Source organism: Cnephaeus nilssonii (assembly GCF_951640355.1).
Source record: "Cnephaeus nilssonii genome assembly, chromosome: 7".
Taxonomy (NCBI): domain Eukaryota; kingdom Metazoa; phylum Chordata; class Mammalia; order Chiroptera; family Vespertilionidae; genus Cnephaeus; species Cnephaeus nilssonii.
The window spans coordinates 58,391,331-58,406,977 of record NC_137078.1 but is presented as its reverse complement, the minus strand read 5'-3'; positions in this window follow the sequence as shown (position 1 = coordinate 58,406,977).

Sequence of the window (15,647 nt, the reverse complement as noted above, 5' to 3'; positions counted from 1 at the left end):
TTCTTTCTCCCTGTTAGGGAGGCCTCACATTTGTATGGTTGCTCTGACATGGGGAGGCATCTGGTCCATAGTCATCCTCTGTCTTCTGCTGGTGTCTGAGGAGGTGCACCTCTCCCCATCACTCTTGGGTCCTTGGAGTTTATGTCCACCTGCGTCTGCTAAGATTACCTTTGTCTCACCATGCGCTCCAGCTGATAGTTCCATGTACTCCTCCTCATCTCAAGGATCTTTTGAGGCTCTCTTAGATAGATCCACACCCCTTTCATAGGCACAGAGCTGACTTCTGGCTTCACATTGTGTGCTTAAGATTTTATGAAACTGCCTGCAGACCCATCCACAGAGTTGCTTCACTTGGCCATTGCTACTCCAGTACTTTGCTTCTTGCTGAATGCACTTTTGTCTAAAAGGCTTGACTCTTTCAAACCACACACGAGGAGGTGAAGATTAGGTCCCCTGTGTTTGAGCTACTCCCAAATATCTCTGAGTTTTCACTGCCCAGAGCAGGAGAGGAGCACAGGATCCCTTCTCTGAGGCCATTTCTAATGTCTAGCTCTTGTTTATTCTCTATGGCCTCCTGTATCTTTATTTTATCTTAAAGATAATTATTATCTTTTAAAATCATTATGCATTCTATCGAACTTTGTTATTTATGATATTACATCAGTGTACTAACTCTTACAGCATTTGTCTCTGAATTTTCAAAGCCAGGCTGGGAGTATGTGGGAAATCTTTTCTTTCAAGAATCCAATACCTTACAAACAAAAAAACTCTGATTTTCAAGACTGTTGTCTCTGTGTAGGTTTCAAAATGTGTTGTTTTTCTAGGGCTTCCATAACAAAATCCCACAGACTGGGTGGCTTAATTACAAACATTTATTTTCTCATAGTTCAGAGGCTAGAAGTCCAAGATCAAAGTGTTGGAAGGGTTGGCTTCTCGTGAGCTCTCTAGGGTTGGCTTGCAGATGACCACCTTCTCATTGTGTCCTTTCATGGTTTTTTCTCACCTGTGTGTTATCCGTGTCCTAATATCCTCTCCTGACAAAGACAACAGTCATATTGGATCCATCTGACCTCATTTTACCTTAATTCTCTGTAAAGATTTTATCCCCAAATACAGGCACATTCTGATATACTAGGGTGGGGCTATGACTTCAACATATAAATTGGTGGGGAGTGGGGGAGGGGTGGAAGGCAGAATTCAGTCCACAAGACAAAATAACCTATTTAGAAATTCAGTTGACTTTTAAATTTTCTTCGGGTTCTTTTGTCTCTTCTTTCCTCTGTGGCAAATGGATATACATGTGGTGATTGACTCCATGGATAGAGGATCTCAGAAAGCTACACCATTTTCATAGCTTACAAAGTCCTTCTAATATTTCACTGACTTCTCCAATCTCTTCTCTCAGCCCTTCCTACCTTCACTCTCTCTTCTCCAGTCAGACAGGATTTTTTTTTTTTTTTTTGGATTCTCAAAATCCCCATTGCATCTCTCACCTCTGGGTCTTCAAACACATTGTTGCACACCTGAAATGCTTCCTCTCACTGTACTTCCATTCTCCGTGCTAGCTCCTGCACATCATTCAAGTCTCACTTTTTGTTTTTCCTGGTACTTAAAACTAGGCTAAGCTTTCCCATTTGTTAAGCTTCCCATAGCACATAACTACCTTACCATTTTAGAGAACTAGGTCATTAAACTTTTCATTTTTTATGTAACATCTGTATTTTCTGCTAGGCTGTAAGCTCCATGGTGACAAGGACAGTATCTGTGTTGGTCGCTGATGTGTTAAGAGTGTCTGCCACAGCCCAGCCAGCGTGGTTCAGTGGTGGAGCATCAACCAGGGGGTCCGGGTTTGATTCCCAGTCAAGGCACATGCCCAGGTTGTGGGCTTGATCCCCAGTGTGGAGTGTGCAGGAGGCAGCCGATCAATGAATGACTCTCATCATTGATGTTTCTATCTCTCTCTCCCTCTCCATTCCTCTCTGAAATCAATAAAAATATGTGCTGTTTTTTTTTTTTTAAAAAAAGAGTGTCTGCCACAATGTGTGACACAAAGTGGAAGACTGATAAAATTTTTTTTGAATGCATAGACAATGAACCATAAGACATAGTTGGCTTGGTACAGAAGAATAGCTTGTAGAATTACACCCACAGTTTTTAAAAGAACTTGCTTTATTTATTAGTCAGGATTATTTAGTTGGAAGCAACAGGAGCATATTAAGGCTAATTTAAGCAGAAACAGAGATTGGGTAGCTTGCATTGTTTCCTGGAAAAGCAAAGAACCGGGCTTGGAGGCTATAGTGCCAGGTACAATACTCAACATCACAATGCAAAATTGTTGCTACATTTGGGCTCCCGATGCCACAGTTGACACTGCCAGCATCATGGGACGCTAGGCACTAGAACCACTGTTCCAGCCTGCAATTCAATAATCCATTTGGCAGAGTCTAGGCCATGTGACCAAGAACCCACCTACAGTGGAGGTTGGAAAACATAAAAGTCTACTATTTTAGTGGCTATAGTGAAATATGGGCTTTGCCTCATAATGTGAGAAATTCTCATTGAAAGGAGGTTTAGACACTGAGAGACTAAAAAGAATGGCAAGTGTCCCCTGCATTGTCATTGCAGAAAGATCCATGACAAAGAGCTTTGTCTTTATGACCTGTATGTTTATGTATAAAGCATTTTACCAATTTTTAACATTACACTTGCTAGAGCACAACAACAAACATGTCCATCAAGATACTAACATTAGTGTTCAGCTTTGCATACTTGCAGCTGGTCACTTTCACCCTCAACTCACACTTGATGCTCATATTCATCCCTCCCAACTACCCTTTCGCCAAATTCTTCCACCTCCACCTCCCTTTCCATAACCACTCTGTATTCACTCTTTTGTGTTTCACCTTTTATGTACTTGAATCTCACTCTAGGAGAGCAGGGGCTATGTTAAGTGACCACAGGGATATAGTGTTCAGTGTGTGGTTGTACGTGCAATAGGCTCTGGGAACAATTGTTAAATGGAAACAAGAGAGAAGCCTAGCTATCCCGTGCCACCTCCCTGCAGCACTGGATTCTCCTCAGTGCTTAAGGTTCTTTTGTTTAGTGGCTCAGGTAGCTATTTGAGGGACTGACTTGATTCTTTCACTACCATGAATCCCAACCTACACTTTCTCAGGCATTTGTGGTATTAGGAAAGGCCTTTGTCCCATGTCTTTGAACTGCTGATCACACCTCTGTGTTCTTAGATTACAGCAGATGGCCCACCCCTCAATCAGCATAGACTTCTCCCTATATCCTTTCCCTCAGCCTCCCTCCCTTAAACCTCCCTTAGTTCTTTTAATCCTACTCTTTCCACCAACATCCTGATCCCTCTGACCTCTGATACTGAGGTTAACCTCTTGATGGCTTATTTTCCCCCTTTTTCTTTTCTTTTTTATTTTGCCTTCAATGAATTTTAAGGTTATATTATCTATATTCATTCTTTTAATAGTTTGGGAGATATTTTAACATGGATACTTTTAGAAGTCTAATGCTAATCAATATCTTTCTATTTCTTACAAAATACAAAGACACTAGTGCTTCAGATCTAATCAATCTTCTCTAACATTATATGCTGTTGTTGTCCAGTATTTGATTTTAGATTTTTTTTAATTTTACAAAATAGGTAGTATTTTATACAGTCAGTATTTGTTTAGACATATATTTACAGAAATCTGAGCTGGTCTTTCCTTTCTGCATCTGTGACTTTCCAGTTTGGTATTACTTCTACTTGAAGCTCTTCCTTGAGAATTACCACTAATAAGAATCTGTTGGTGGTAAATTCTGTGATCTTGTTTTCTTTTAGTCTGTATATGTTATTTTTTTCTCCCCTTCTTGAAAGATCATTTTACCACATATTCCATTGTAGGTTGACAATTATTTTTACTCAGTGCTTTGAAGATACAATTCATTGTCTTCTGATTTCCATTACTGTTGTAGAAAAATCACTCAATCAAGCTATTTGTGGAAACTGTTGACTCTCTAGTTGCTTTACAGGTATTCTTTTTGCCTTTGATGTTTTGCAGTTTTTATGATTTTTATCTAGATGAGAATTTCCTTTTCATTTATCTTTGCCTAGAATTTTTTTGACTTCCTAAATCTGAGGATGATTTTTTTTTAAGTTCTGAAAACTTTTGGTCATTATCTCTCAAACTATTTCTTCCTCCACATTCCCTTTATTATTTCTTTCTGAAACTCTAATCAGACATGTGTTAGAACTCTCTCTTCACTGTGTCTTAATCCTTTTCTCCCCTTATTTTTATGAAACCAAGTAGTGTCTCCTTTACAACCTGCAGTAGCATTACAAAAAATCCACTTCTAGCTAAATATAACTGGAAGTACGAAGTTCCAGAAAGGGAATTGAAGATATCACACATTTTTCTTTCACAGTGAAAAAGGCTTACTCTTCAGTCAGACCTAAGCTAGCTCGTTAGCTATCTTGTGCATGTGCCACCCTGGCACCTCTTTGGAAAAGGCACATCTATCCCCAGTCCCTTAGAACTCCACACAAAGGCTGTGACCCTGATCTTGAGGAAAAGATAGGTCACACAAAATACAATTTTGTCCTTGTTCTTTGTCCAGCAACTGGAACTTCTCTCTGCAGAGGCAGAAGATGGAGGGAACATGAGGTTCTCCATGCTTAAGCAGAGAATGGCATTATTGAAATGTCTGTAAAAGTGTGTAACAGATGCCAGCCCACTCAAAGCCTGGCCACGATCCCATATTGACTCTCTCACCTTCCTTAAAAAGTGTGTGTTGAGGTCAATTCTCTCTCTAAAAGAACAGTTTCCACACCTAATTCTGTCACAGCAATCACAACTTTTCACCCATTTTTGCAACACAGAGCTAGCCGGACACCAAAAGTATGGTCTCAATTTGCAGATGGCTGAGTTTGATGGATTTGCAGTCAGAAATCCTGCCCACCTTTGTTGTAGCCACCATTTTGCCTCATTACCCTATGTCTGTGGCCAAACTTGAAGAATGACATAGCTTATTCTCGGAGAACTTGGTAGTCATTGCCTAGTTTATATGACTGTTCATGGCATTTCCATCTCAAAAACAGAAGTCAGTGTAACGGAATAATTGTCTTGGCAACCTATTTCCAGAATCAAACGACAATTCACTACATGTACTCACACTATTTAAAATCTTTTTTTTGGAAATAGGTGTTTAAAGTAAATAAATAACCACTGTCTTCTCTAAATAATGTTTTATCTATACCTGGCATTAATTCATTTATAAAAGCAAGTGTTTTCTATGGCATTAGGTCAAGGTGAGTTTTGTCTTTATGATTGAGTCAATCTACAGGATCAGTGTAACACAACTTCTAGAAAAGCATTTCTCAAAGTGTGCTGCTCAAGCAGTTCTGAGAAACACTGCATTAAACAAGGTTAGCAAGGCTAAATAGAGCTCTTTACTGCACGACTTTTCAGAACACTTAATATACTAATATACATTGTAAATCACAAAAGGATAATATGCAGCATTTTGCAAATGTATTTGACCACAGAGTACTTTGTGATTGAGCATCTTAGATGAAACAGACTTGAAAACCTTGTTGGAGGATAGGCATTGCCTTATTGCTCAACTTTCTTCCTCCTGAGTCAGAAAAAAACAGCAAGCTTCTCTCGTGGAGTCATCTGATGTTGACTGTTCATCTGTCAGCTGAAATAGCTCTGTTTCAGCCATCTGAAAGATGCTCCTTGTCACAAAGTGTTTGACCACCCTGAATAAGCACAGACCACCCTGAACAAGCACAGACCTCCCTGGTTCCCCTAGTAGGTCTCCCAAGATGGCTCCATCCCAGTCTTGTTCCTGGAATCTACTCCTTATGTCTTATCCCCTTTGAACCTTCAACCTTCATGACCTGCTATCTCCAGTGGGCTCTGTGCCTGGGCCTTTGGTGGCTCCTATTACCGTATTTTCCGGCGTATAAGACGACTGGGCATATAGAAGATTTTCCTGGGTTAAAAAGTCGTTTTATACGCCGAAAAATACGGTATTTCCAAAAATCCATTCCTTTCCTGGCTATAAGATTAGAGCCTGTGTTTTGGGAGAACTCCACTTCCCACCCCTAATAGTATGCACCCATTCCTACCCACCTACTCTCAAACTAGTGACCTTTTGCTTCTACTTCCCTATATATACTTTCCAGCTTCCCAATAGATGCTTATTCCAGCCCTGTCCTTGACCTTCACCTGTGGCATTGCCCACAGCTGTGATGTAACATTGACTACTGATGCTTGCTAGGACCACAAATATTGGAAGGAATTCTCTTGCCACATAAAAGATCAACCCAGCTACAGAATATTAGTGTTTAGGTTCTTTTGAGTCCCCTATTGTTTTCAGGTGAGTCCATGGGTATCTTAGAGTCATTTTACAACAATAAACAATGGCATTATGAAGATTGGTTCCCTCTATATTTTTAATATCTTCTATGTGTTACACAACACTCCATAAACATTGCTTATTCACATGTTATTAGGAGTCCTGGCAGCTCTCTGCTTATAGACCAGATTATGATCGGCCTGTCATTTTATTTTTATCTACTTTTGTTTTTAGTTATGTTTTTCTGTTTAAGTGCCCAAAGCCCTACAGGCAAAAGTGCCTTCAAATTAAATTGTATTGTTATTATTCCAGACCACACACACTTGGCTCCTTCTGTGGCTTTGAGTTTTGCTGCTGAGATGATTGTGCGTGATATTCTCAGGGTGAGAAAATGTGCCCAATTCAGCCTATTTTGCAAAACTCTTTTGTTCCCTCAGGCAAACTTGGCATGATTTTTGTTAAAGGTTCAGTTCGGATAACCCATATTTTTCCCCCCAGGTCACTTTTCAAATTCCTTGTCAATCAGTTTAATGAAAGGTAAGTAAATACCTAACTTCAGCCAAAGAGCAGCAATTTCTTGGGGCAAGTATGTGCATGGGTGCATGTGCATGTATGTGGATGCATGTGCATGTGTGTGCATGATGAGAGAGTGTGTGTGTGTGTGTGTGTAGTATGTGCATGTGGTGGGGAAAGATGAGGGAAGATTACAAGTCCCTCATTCAGTGACATAATGAAGCAAGAACATTTAAATGTCTTACAAAATGGACAAAGTTGTTTATCAATTGAGAGACAGGTACTGACACAGACCTCAGAAAGATAACTCAGTACTTATTTTCATAAACCAGGGTGAGTATGCTTACAAAGAATTTAGAGTATGTTGTAAATCATATTTTTAAGAAACATGACTTCCCGTGCTAAAGTGAACCAGGTCCGCCGAAACCGGTTTGGCTCAGTGGATAGAGCTTCGGCCTGCGGACTCAAGGGTCCCAGGTTCGATTTCGGTCAAGGGCATGTACCTTGGTTGCGGGCACATCCCCGGTAGGGGGTGTGCAGGAGGCAGCTGATCAATGTTTTTCTCTCATCGATGTTTCTGACTCTCTATCCCTCTCTCTTCCTCTCTGTAAAAAATCAATAAAATATATTAAAAAAAATAAAAATAAAATAAAGTGAACCAGGTCCCAGTGCTGCCCTCAGAAACACCTAATCCGACCTGCCCAAGCTTGTTTGCATCTGTTCATAGAATCACTCTTTTAAAATAATATTTTTAAGGTTTTTTAATTTTAAAATATAGTTGACATTCAATATTATATTAGTTTCAGGTGTACAACATAGTGGTTAGACGTTTATATAACTTACAAAGTGTTCCCCTGGATAAGTCTTGCACCCAGCTATTACTGACTATACTTCCTAAGCTTTTCTCTACATCCCTGGGACTATTTTGTACCTGACAATTTGTACCTCCCAATCCTTTTCCCTTTTCACCCAGCCCTCATCCTATGCAGGCACACTGATCTTCAGGCCCGGGCTGCGCTTGTTCCACGCGGCTCTATAACAGCTTGGCTCATTTACACTTTCTCTCTGGACACATCCGCACATCCTCACCTTGGAGTCAAGAGTAAATGGCGTGAATTTCCTTGCAGGGATTGACTCTTCCCCCGATCCACTTAGCCCAAGCTTACTCATCTCTCAATGTCAAACGCATACCAATTTAACTCTACACTCCAAAAGGGTAGAGGCTGTATCTGTTTTATTTCCTATTACTTACTCAGTACCTAGAATATAATAAATTCTTAAAACATATTTATTGAGTGAATAGCAAATGAATGAATGTGTTTTATATGTGGGCTACAGGAAAACCTGGGGTTTTTAAACAAAAGGTCCAGTTGAGCTCTGTCCCAAGTGACCAATCCTGTAGCGGGGGGGGGGGGGGGGGGGGGTAGAGGGGGGGAGGTGGCTCTAATTATTTACCTTGATACATACCAATCCTTTGATATGGATTAATCCAAACTCCGTACCAGCACTCCAGTAGGTTCTGTGGGGGATACAAGGTTAAATCAGACTTGGTCTCTCTTCTCCAGAAACCTATTGTCCAGGAGGGGAATTTTGATACACACATCAATAACTGGAACACAAGGTTGAAAGTGACAAAAGCCCACAGAGAAAAGCTATGATCGATGAGAAGAGGAAAGGGATTAATTATGTAAGAGGATGTTAAAATTGGACTTTGCTGTCTCACTTTGAGAACAACCCTATAGGTGCCAAGCACCTCACGGTGACTCCACTGCCTAGAGCAAGGTGCCAGATCACGCACACAGGGCATGCCAAGGACCCCCCTTGAGAGGATAGAGGAGCCGATGTGCCAAAGACCAGGCCAGGGGCATTTGACAAAAATAGTCAGTCTGCTTTGCATTGCCTTCTCCTAGATGGAGGAAAAGGAGTTGTATTCCTTCACCTCGAGCCAAGCGAGGGGCTCTGAGGGCACCTCAGAAGTTTGGGTAATGTGAGGACGTGGGCATTAACCTAATGTGGTCCTTTAAAGTGAACAGCAGAAAAAAGAGAGGAATGCATTGGAGCAAGCTGCCATTCCACAAACATCAGGGCAAAGGTCTGTGTTTTTCCAGAAAGGAAAGTGTAGATCTCATGAGAAGGAGCTGATCTGGAATCTCTATTATATCTTAAATTGACCTTTATATCATCCTATATAATAAAGAGGTAATATGCAAATTAATTTTCATGCCATCACTCGATGGCTGCGCCCACAGTAGAGGCAGGGTTCCCATAACGAGCAGTCAGCAGGGACCTGAGGCTGCGTGGCACCAGGCCAGGGCAGGGGACCTGAGGCTGTGCCCTTCACCCCAGGCCGAGGAACCTGAGGCCACACCCCCTTCCCTGGTGCCCGGCTGGGGGACCTCAGGCTGCGCACCCCCACCCCGGTGCTGGCCCGGGGGACCTCAGGCCATGCCCCCCGCCTGGCAGGGCTTCACGGGGACCTCAGGCCATGGCCCCTGCCCGGCGGGGCTTGACAGGAGACCTCAAGGCGCACCCCCTGCCCCAGTGCTGAGCCAGGGGACCTCAGGCCATGCCCTTCACCCTGGGCTGGGGACCTAGGCTGCACCCCCCACCCGGCAGGGCTTGATGGGGGTGGGGCCAGCCGGGTCTGGGTCTCATATCATTTCGAGGTGCGCATGGGTGGTTGGGGACTTGACTCTGGTTCCCATGGCATGCCCCAGACTCTGACAGGAGGAATATTTTCATATACATTTTACTAATTTTCTTTTATCTCTGACACTTATATTATAGAGAAAGGGAAAAAAGCAATATTAAAATATTTCCTCTAATTAATTCCCTTTTCATGTGCACGAATTCCGTGCACCACGCCACTAGTTATAAAATATTCTTCTTTATTGATACCAATATTCTCTTTTTAAAAGTAGGTTTTTATTGACTTTTTTAGAGGAAGGGAGAGGGAGAAAGAGATAGGAACATCGATTGGCTATCTCCTGCACACAATCCAGGCATAATTTAATGTTCAAATGATCAGTCTTTATATTTAAAATGCATCTCTCATAAATAATAAGTTTAATCTTGTATTTTTATTTAACTTTACTGTCTTATAATTAGAATGTTAACCATTTTCATACTACTTTGTTTTATTTTCTTCCTGTCTGTTTTATTTTTCCTCCTTTCACATCTTTTGTGGTTCATTGAATATGAGTTAGTAATTTATTTTATCTTTTTTATTAGTTTTTAGCTATTAATCTTTGTGTAACCCTTTTTGCTAGTATGAATAATTTACCTTACAATAGTAAGAACTCAGTCACTCACCTCTCCTCTTTATGCAATTATTATTACATATTTTACTTTTAGATATTATAAACTTCCATAATACACTTACTATTTTTGCTTTAAAATTTTAAAAGTATTTAAAGAAGTTAAGAGAAGATTAAAAAAATAGTAATCTGTATGTATCTACATGTTGATCATTTGTGGTTCTCTAAAGTTCTTCCTATAGATCCAAATTTCCACCTGGTATCATTTCCTTAAAGACTCAAGAACTTTCTTTAACAATACTTATAATGCATGTCTGCAGAAAATAAATCATCTCAGCGTTCTTTTATCTGAAAATGTTTCTTTTACTTTATTGTTAAAGGATATTTTTACTGGACATTGAATGCTAAGTTGATAGTTTTTCATTTCAACACTTTAAAGATTGCATGCTATTGTGTTTTAGTTCCATTATTTTCTGATGAAAAATCAGATATCATTCTGATGAAATATATATTTTTCTCTGACCTTTAATTTTTTTTCTCTTTATCTTTGGGGCTTAGCAGTTAAACTCTGAGTTTAGGGATTGTCTGAGCTACTTGGATTTGTGGTTGACTTATTTCATTAAATTAAGCAATGTTTTTAATCTTATGTTTTAAAAAGAAAAATTCTACCCTGTAGTCTCTCCTTTTTTCTAGTATTCCAATTACACATATGTCAGTCAGCTTATTTGTTCTATATATCACTGTAATTTGGCTAAATTTTCCAATTATTTTTTTCCATGTTCTTCAGTTTGGATAATTTCCATTTACTCTTAAAATCGATTGGTCCTTCTTCAGTATTGAATCTTTTAAACATATATCCAATATGTTTTTCTTATTGACATTGTATTTTTCAGCTCCAAAATTTTAAGTTGGTTTTTTTATCATTCCCATTTCTCTTCCAGGATTCCCTGTCTACTTACCCATTTGGTCATATTTTCTTTTTAATTCTTTAATATATTTATAATAGATGTTTCTAAATCCCTGTCTCAATGCTAACATACAGGCCACCTATGGGTTATGACTATGTTTTCTCTTTGATTAATAGTGTATGTTTTTTCTGCTTCTCTAACTGTCTAGTAATTTTTTACCTTATCCTGAATATTGTGAATGATAACTTACAGAGATTCTGTGTTTTTGTATATTTCCTCTGAAGTTAAATCTGTACTGGCAGGCAGTTAAGATCACATTAACCTTAAATGGGGAATTGTTTTAGGTTTTATTATAGGGGATTTACTCCCATTTTGCATGTAATTCTAGAGTGGAGCTTACTTATAAGGTGTGGCTTTTCTAAAGTTTTAGTGAAAGTCTGAGATATTTACTAAACCCTTCAAACTTGGCAGAGCTTGAACTTCAAACTCTTGTTCCCCAGCTCCGTGCAGCTGCTGAAACCTGGGTCTCCTACCTGCTACTTTTTACGAGGCTTCTAAGATTCTTACTCTGTGCATTTGCAGTTTTGCAATTAATAAAGAACTTTAGGGATATCTGAATACAGACTATGAGGGGTAGTACATAACTATTAATACAAAAGTTATATACCTCTTCACTCTTGGTAGGCTAAGTTGTTCTATAATAAACAATGAGGGAAAAATCTCCATTTTCAGTAGCTTAAAACCAACAAGAGTTTCTTGAACTAACACCCCAGCTGGTAACATTACAGACTCTAGACTCTGGGTTTTATTTTAATGCTTATTTGAAAAAATACAATTACCACACAAATCCCTTAATTTTAATCACATTATTACTTAAGTTGGTTTAATTATAATAAAAAATAGTCAATTTAGACAAAATATGAAAAAATAATAGTACAACTGATGCCTGGAAATAGACAAAATTTCTGAGGGTGGTATCTAAGTCACTGATGTATGACAAATAGTTCTATATTCTCCTAAATCCAAAGCAAATTTGTGTTGAGGGAACGAGTTAGTTTAAGATAGTTACTTGAACAATAATATATCATTAATTAAGGTAATATAATCATTTATTTTAAAAAATGATGATATTTTTTTGGTGGTGCATCACTGAGGAAGTGTAGTCTTATGAAATATTGGGTACATTTATAAATATTGAGGAATAATAGTAAAAGTTAATATTTAAAGCATTATAACTTGATGATTTAACCAACACTGTCATTAACTTTTGCATGACTTTAGGAAAGTAGTAACATTACTTTCCTCTCTGCTTTGGAATTCCTAGTGTCTAGCTTAAAATTTGTAGAATAAGTCATTATTGTAATATATTTTTGAGATTTGCCAATGATGATTGAAAAGAATTAGGGTTCTTCAGCAAGCTTATATAATTTTGACTTTGGCCATGAATATTTTACTGCTCTTCAGCTCCCCTTTCTGCTGTTTCTTCAATAGCAGCCCCATGCAAGATTGATGAAAGATGGCAGAGATCCACATGCCACTATCATTTAAATGAACGTCCCTGACAACCTGAGTCAATGTTAATGAATCCGTACATTCATAATTGGAAAATAAGCCTTTTTCTCCCTCCCCTGACTTGCTGATACCTCTCATTAGCTGGTGCTGTGATAAGCATCTGAAGATGAAGTTGGATGGAGAAATATCCTAATCCTATTGATGGCAGAAGAAAGGGGAAAGGAGCTGGGATTTTCCACCCTATTTATAGTGTTTTAATTAAGCTAAAACTTTGTTGTGTCATTTACAAGCAGGAGGAATACACAGGCAGCTGCATTTTACATATTGAGTGGTTATAAATAGAAGAATTAATATAGAAAAGATTTAAAACACTATGTGCATAATGGGTGTCTGTTACCTCCTGGAATACTCTTAGGTTTTCATTAAAGAAAGCCAATCTGTATAGCAGCTTTTTTTAAAAATTGAATTTTCTAAGCTAGTAAGATTGATTCCAGAATTCCAAACCAGGGGAACATATAAGAGAATCTCTTTTTTTACTCTCAGTTTAAACTCTCTAAGCACAATTCATAATTATATGTTAATTGAATGACATTTTATTTAAAGTCTCTACCTAGATATCTAGAACATCTCTCTCTCTCTCTCTATTTTTTTTTTTTCACTGCTATCAGCCTCTGACATAGGGTACAATGTAAATCCTCAACAAATATTTGTGGAATAAACAAAAGAATACTTTTTTAAAAAAAGATTGCATAAAAGTATTGCAAATAATTTTTAACATAGCAAATAATATGAAAAGAACAAATATAAACCTCAACACACTAAAAAAAAAAATAAGGAGAAATAAAAATAGAAGATGAAGTAATGAATATGCCCACTGTGTCTAACGAAAATACTTATGTTATGAAATTAAGTACATTTTACAAGGAATTTCTAAATACATTTTACAAAAGTTTTAAAGGAATTAGTGTAGTACCACTTTTCTGAGTCTTCTCTCACCACAGTCTATGCGCCAAATACTGTGTCAGGTTCTGGGTGGGATGCACATACCTGGAAAACCCGGTAACTGAGTCCAAAGGAGCTGGTGTTCCCGAAGGAAAAACTGGAGCGTCCTCAAACACCACATGGTATGAATTTAAAGGATGGCGTGGTGCTAGAATCACACAGGGAGATGCTGAGCTGTGTGGCTGTCAGGGAGGGCCACTGTTATCCCCTGCAGCCCCTCCGCTCCGCCTTTTCTGGGTTGGGCCCTCTTCCACCTCCTTGCAGTATCAGCCTGGAGAGTGACACTGATCCTCCCTGCTGACTCCCGAAGGTCCCACCCTGGCAGGATCACGCCCTGTGCTGAGGTCAATCGTGTCTCCAGCCCAGGCCTGTGGTGCAGACTTTACTGAGGAGCTCTCGAGAAAGTTCCAGCAAACTGAATGAGTGCCAGAGTAACACTGGGAAAGACTGAATTGTACGGCTGTTGGTGAGGCCATTTTTTTCCCTTGCACCCCCACCAGTGCCACCATTCCTGCACAGAACCTTCCCTCCATGTGGCCAAATCTTGGTCTGTTTTAGCCTGATAAACTCTCCTGGCCTTAACCTAATGATTTCCCTGAGACCATACCTCACCACAGAGGTCCATGAGCCCAGGCAGGTGATAGCTGGCCTTGGTGTACCCTCGGATTTTGCTGAGTGGCCTCAGGCCCATCACTGTCAGCAAGTTTGAGTCTGTCAACCTGGTGAGCAGCACTTGCCTGTACCTAGGGACTCACTGAGAACCTATGCCACACAACTTGTACACTGCCAGAGGCTCTTCCAGTGACTGAGCCCAGTAGGCAGCCAGTAGTTGGAGGTGCTTTGAGCCTTTTACTGACCTAACCTCCAGCTCAGTGCTAGTGGAAGCTGATCTTGGTACACAGCCTGGCCCCTCCATGCACATCCAGGTCCAACAGAGGCAGACACAAACCGTGGATCGCCTGGTAGCTCCAGACCCGTAGTCCAGGGCCTATTACAGGCAGCACCTGACATTGATCAGCAGCAGAGTCCCTCCCAAGAGCCCCCAGAACCAATACACATCAGAGCACCATGCAATTAGCTCCACAATCAGCACACCCAAAGGAAGATCTTGGCAGGCACCAGACCCTGATGGGGCAAATTCCTCGCAGAGCAGCTCTGATACACTGTGGTCTGAATCAATACTCATAATTAGCCTAAGATCAACCCCACACATGGACAGAGCAATAGTAATTAAGAATCAAGAACAACAGGAGGGCTCACATAAGCCACACAAAGAGACATTCCTGGAGCACCCAGCTCAGGTGATCAGGGAGACTGTGCCACTGAGCCCCACAGGAAATAGTGGCCTTATATGATACTTTAGACCAGATGGATTTCACTTCATATATGGAAACATATTTGAAATAATAGTAAATTTTTAAAAATTAAGTATATTCACTTATAATGTTATTAAAAAATGAGATGTTAATGATTGGCTTTTTCTAAAGTATGGCATTTTTGGTTGACAAGTTAATATAAATATTTGTAGAAAAAAACATTTCCAACTTGAGATAATCTTTCAACCAGTTACTATCAAAATGTATTTACAACTTTTTTTGGTTCATAATTAAAACAAAACAAGTTAACTCAGTTTTGCTCTCAAAACATGGAAATGTCCATTATTTGCTTTTGAATGGAAATCATCATATTTTCTGAATTTTTAGGATAAACATATGTAAAGTATGATGCATTTGTGAGAAAAATGCTGTCTAAGTCTTTGCTACAGGCCACCACATTCAGAACCAATTTACTGAGAACCTGTGGTAGCCCAGATCTCATAACTAAACCCCTTATAATGGAATTTTTTAAAATACTGAAATCTAGTAAAAAAAAAAATAATTCCAGTAGTTATTCCAGAACTTTGTGAAGATCTAAGCTATATGATGGGAAATTCTGGAAATTCTGAAAATCTCTTTAAGACTAGAGAGCAAGGGCCAATTTTTAATTTTTTTTCAAGTATCCTTACTTATCTAGCAGTTATAATTGCTCAACAGCAGGGCAGACTCAGCAATCTTTTAGAATGGCTTCAATAAATGTTCTTTTGATGATA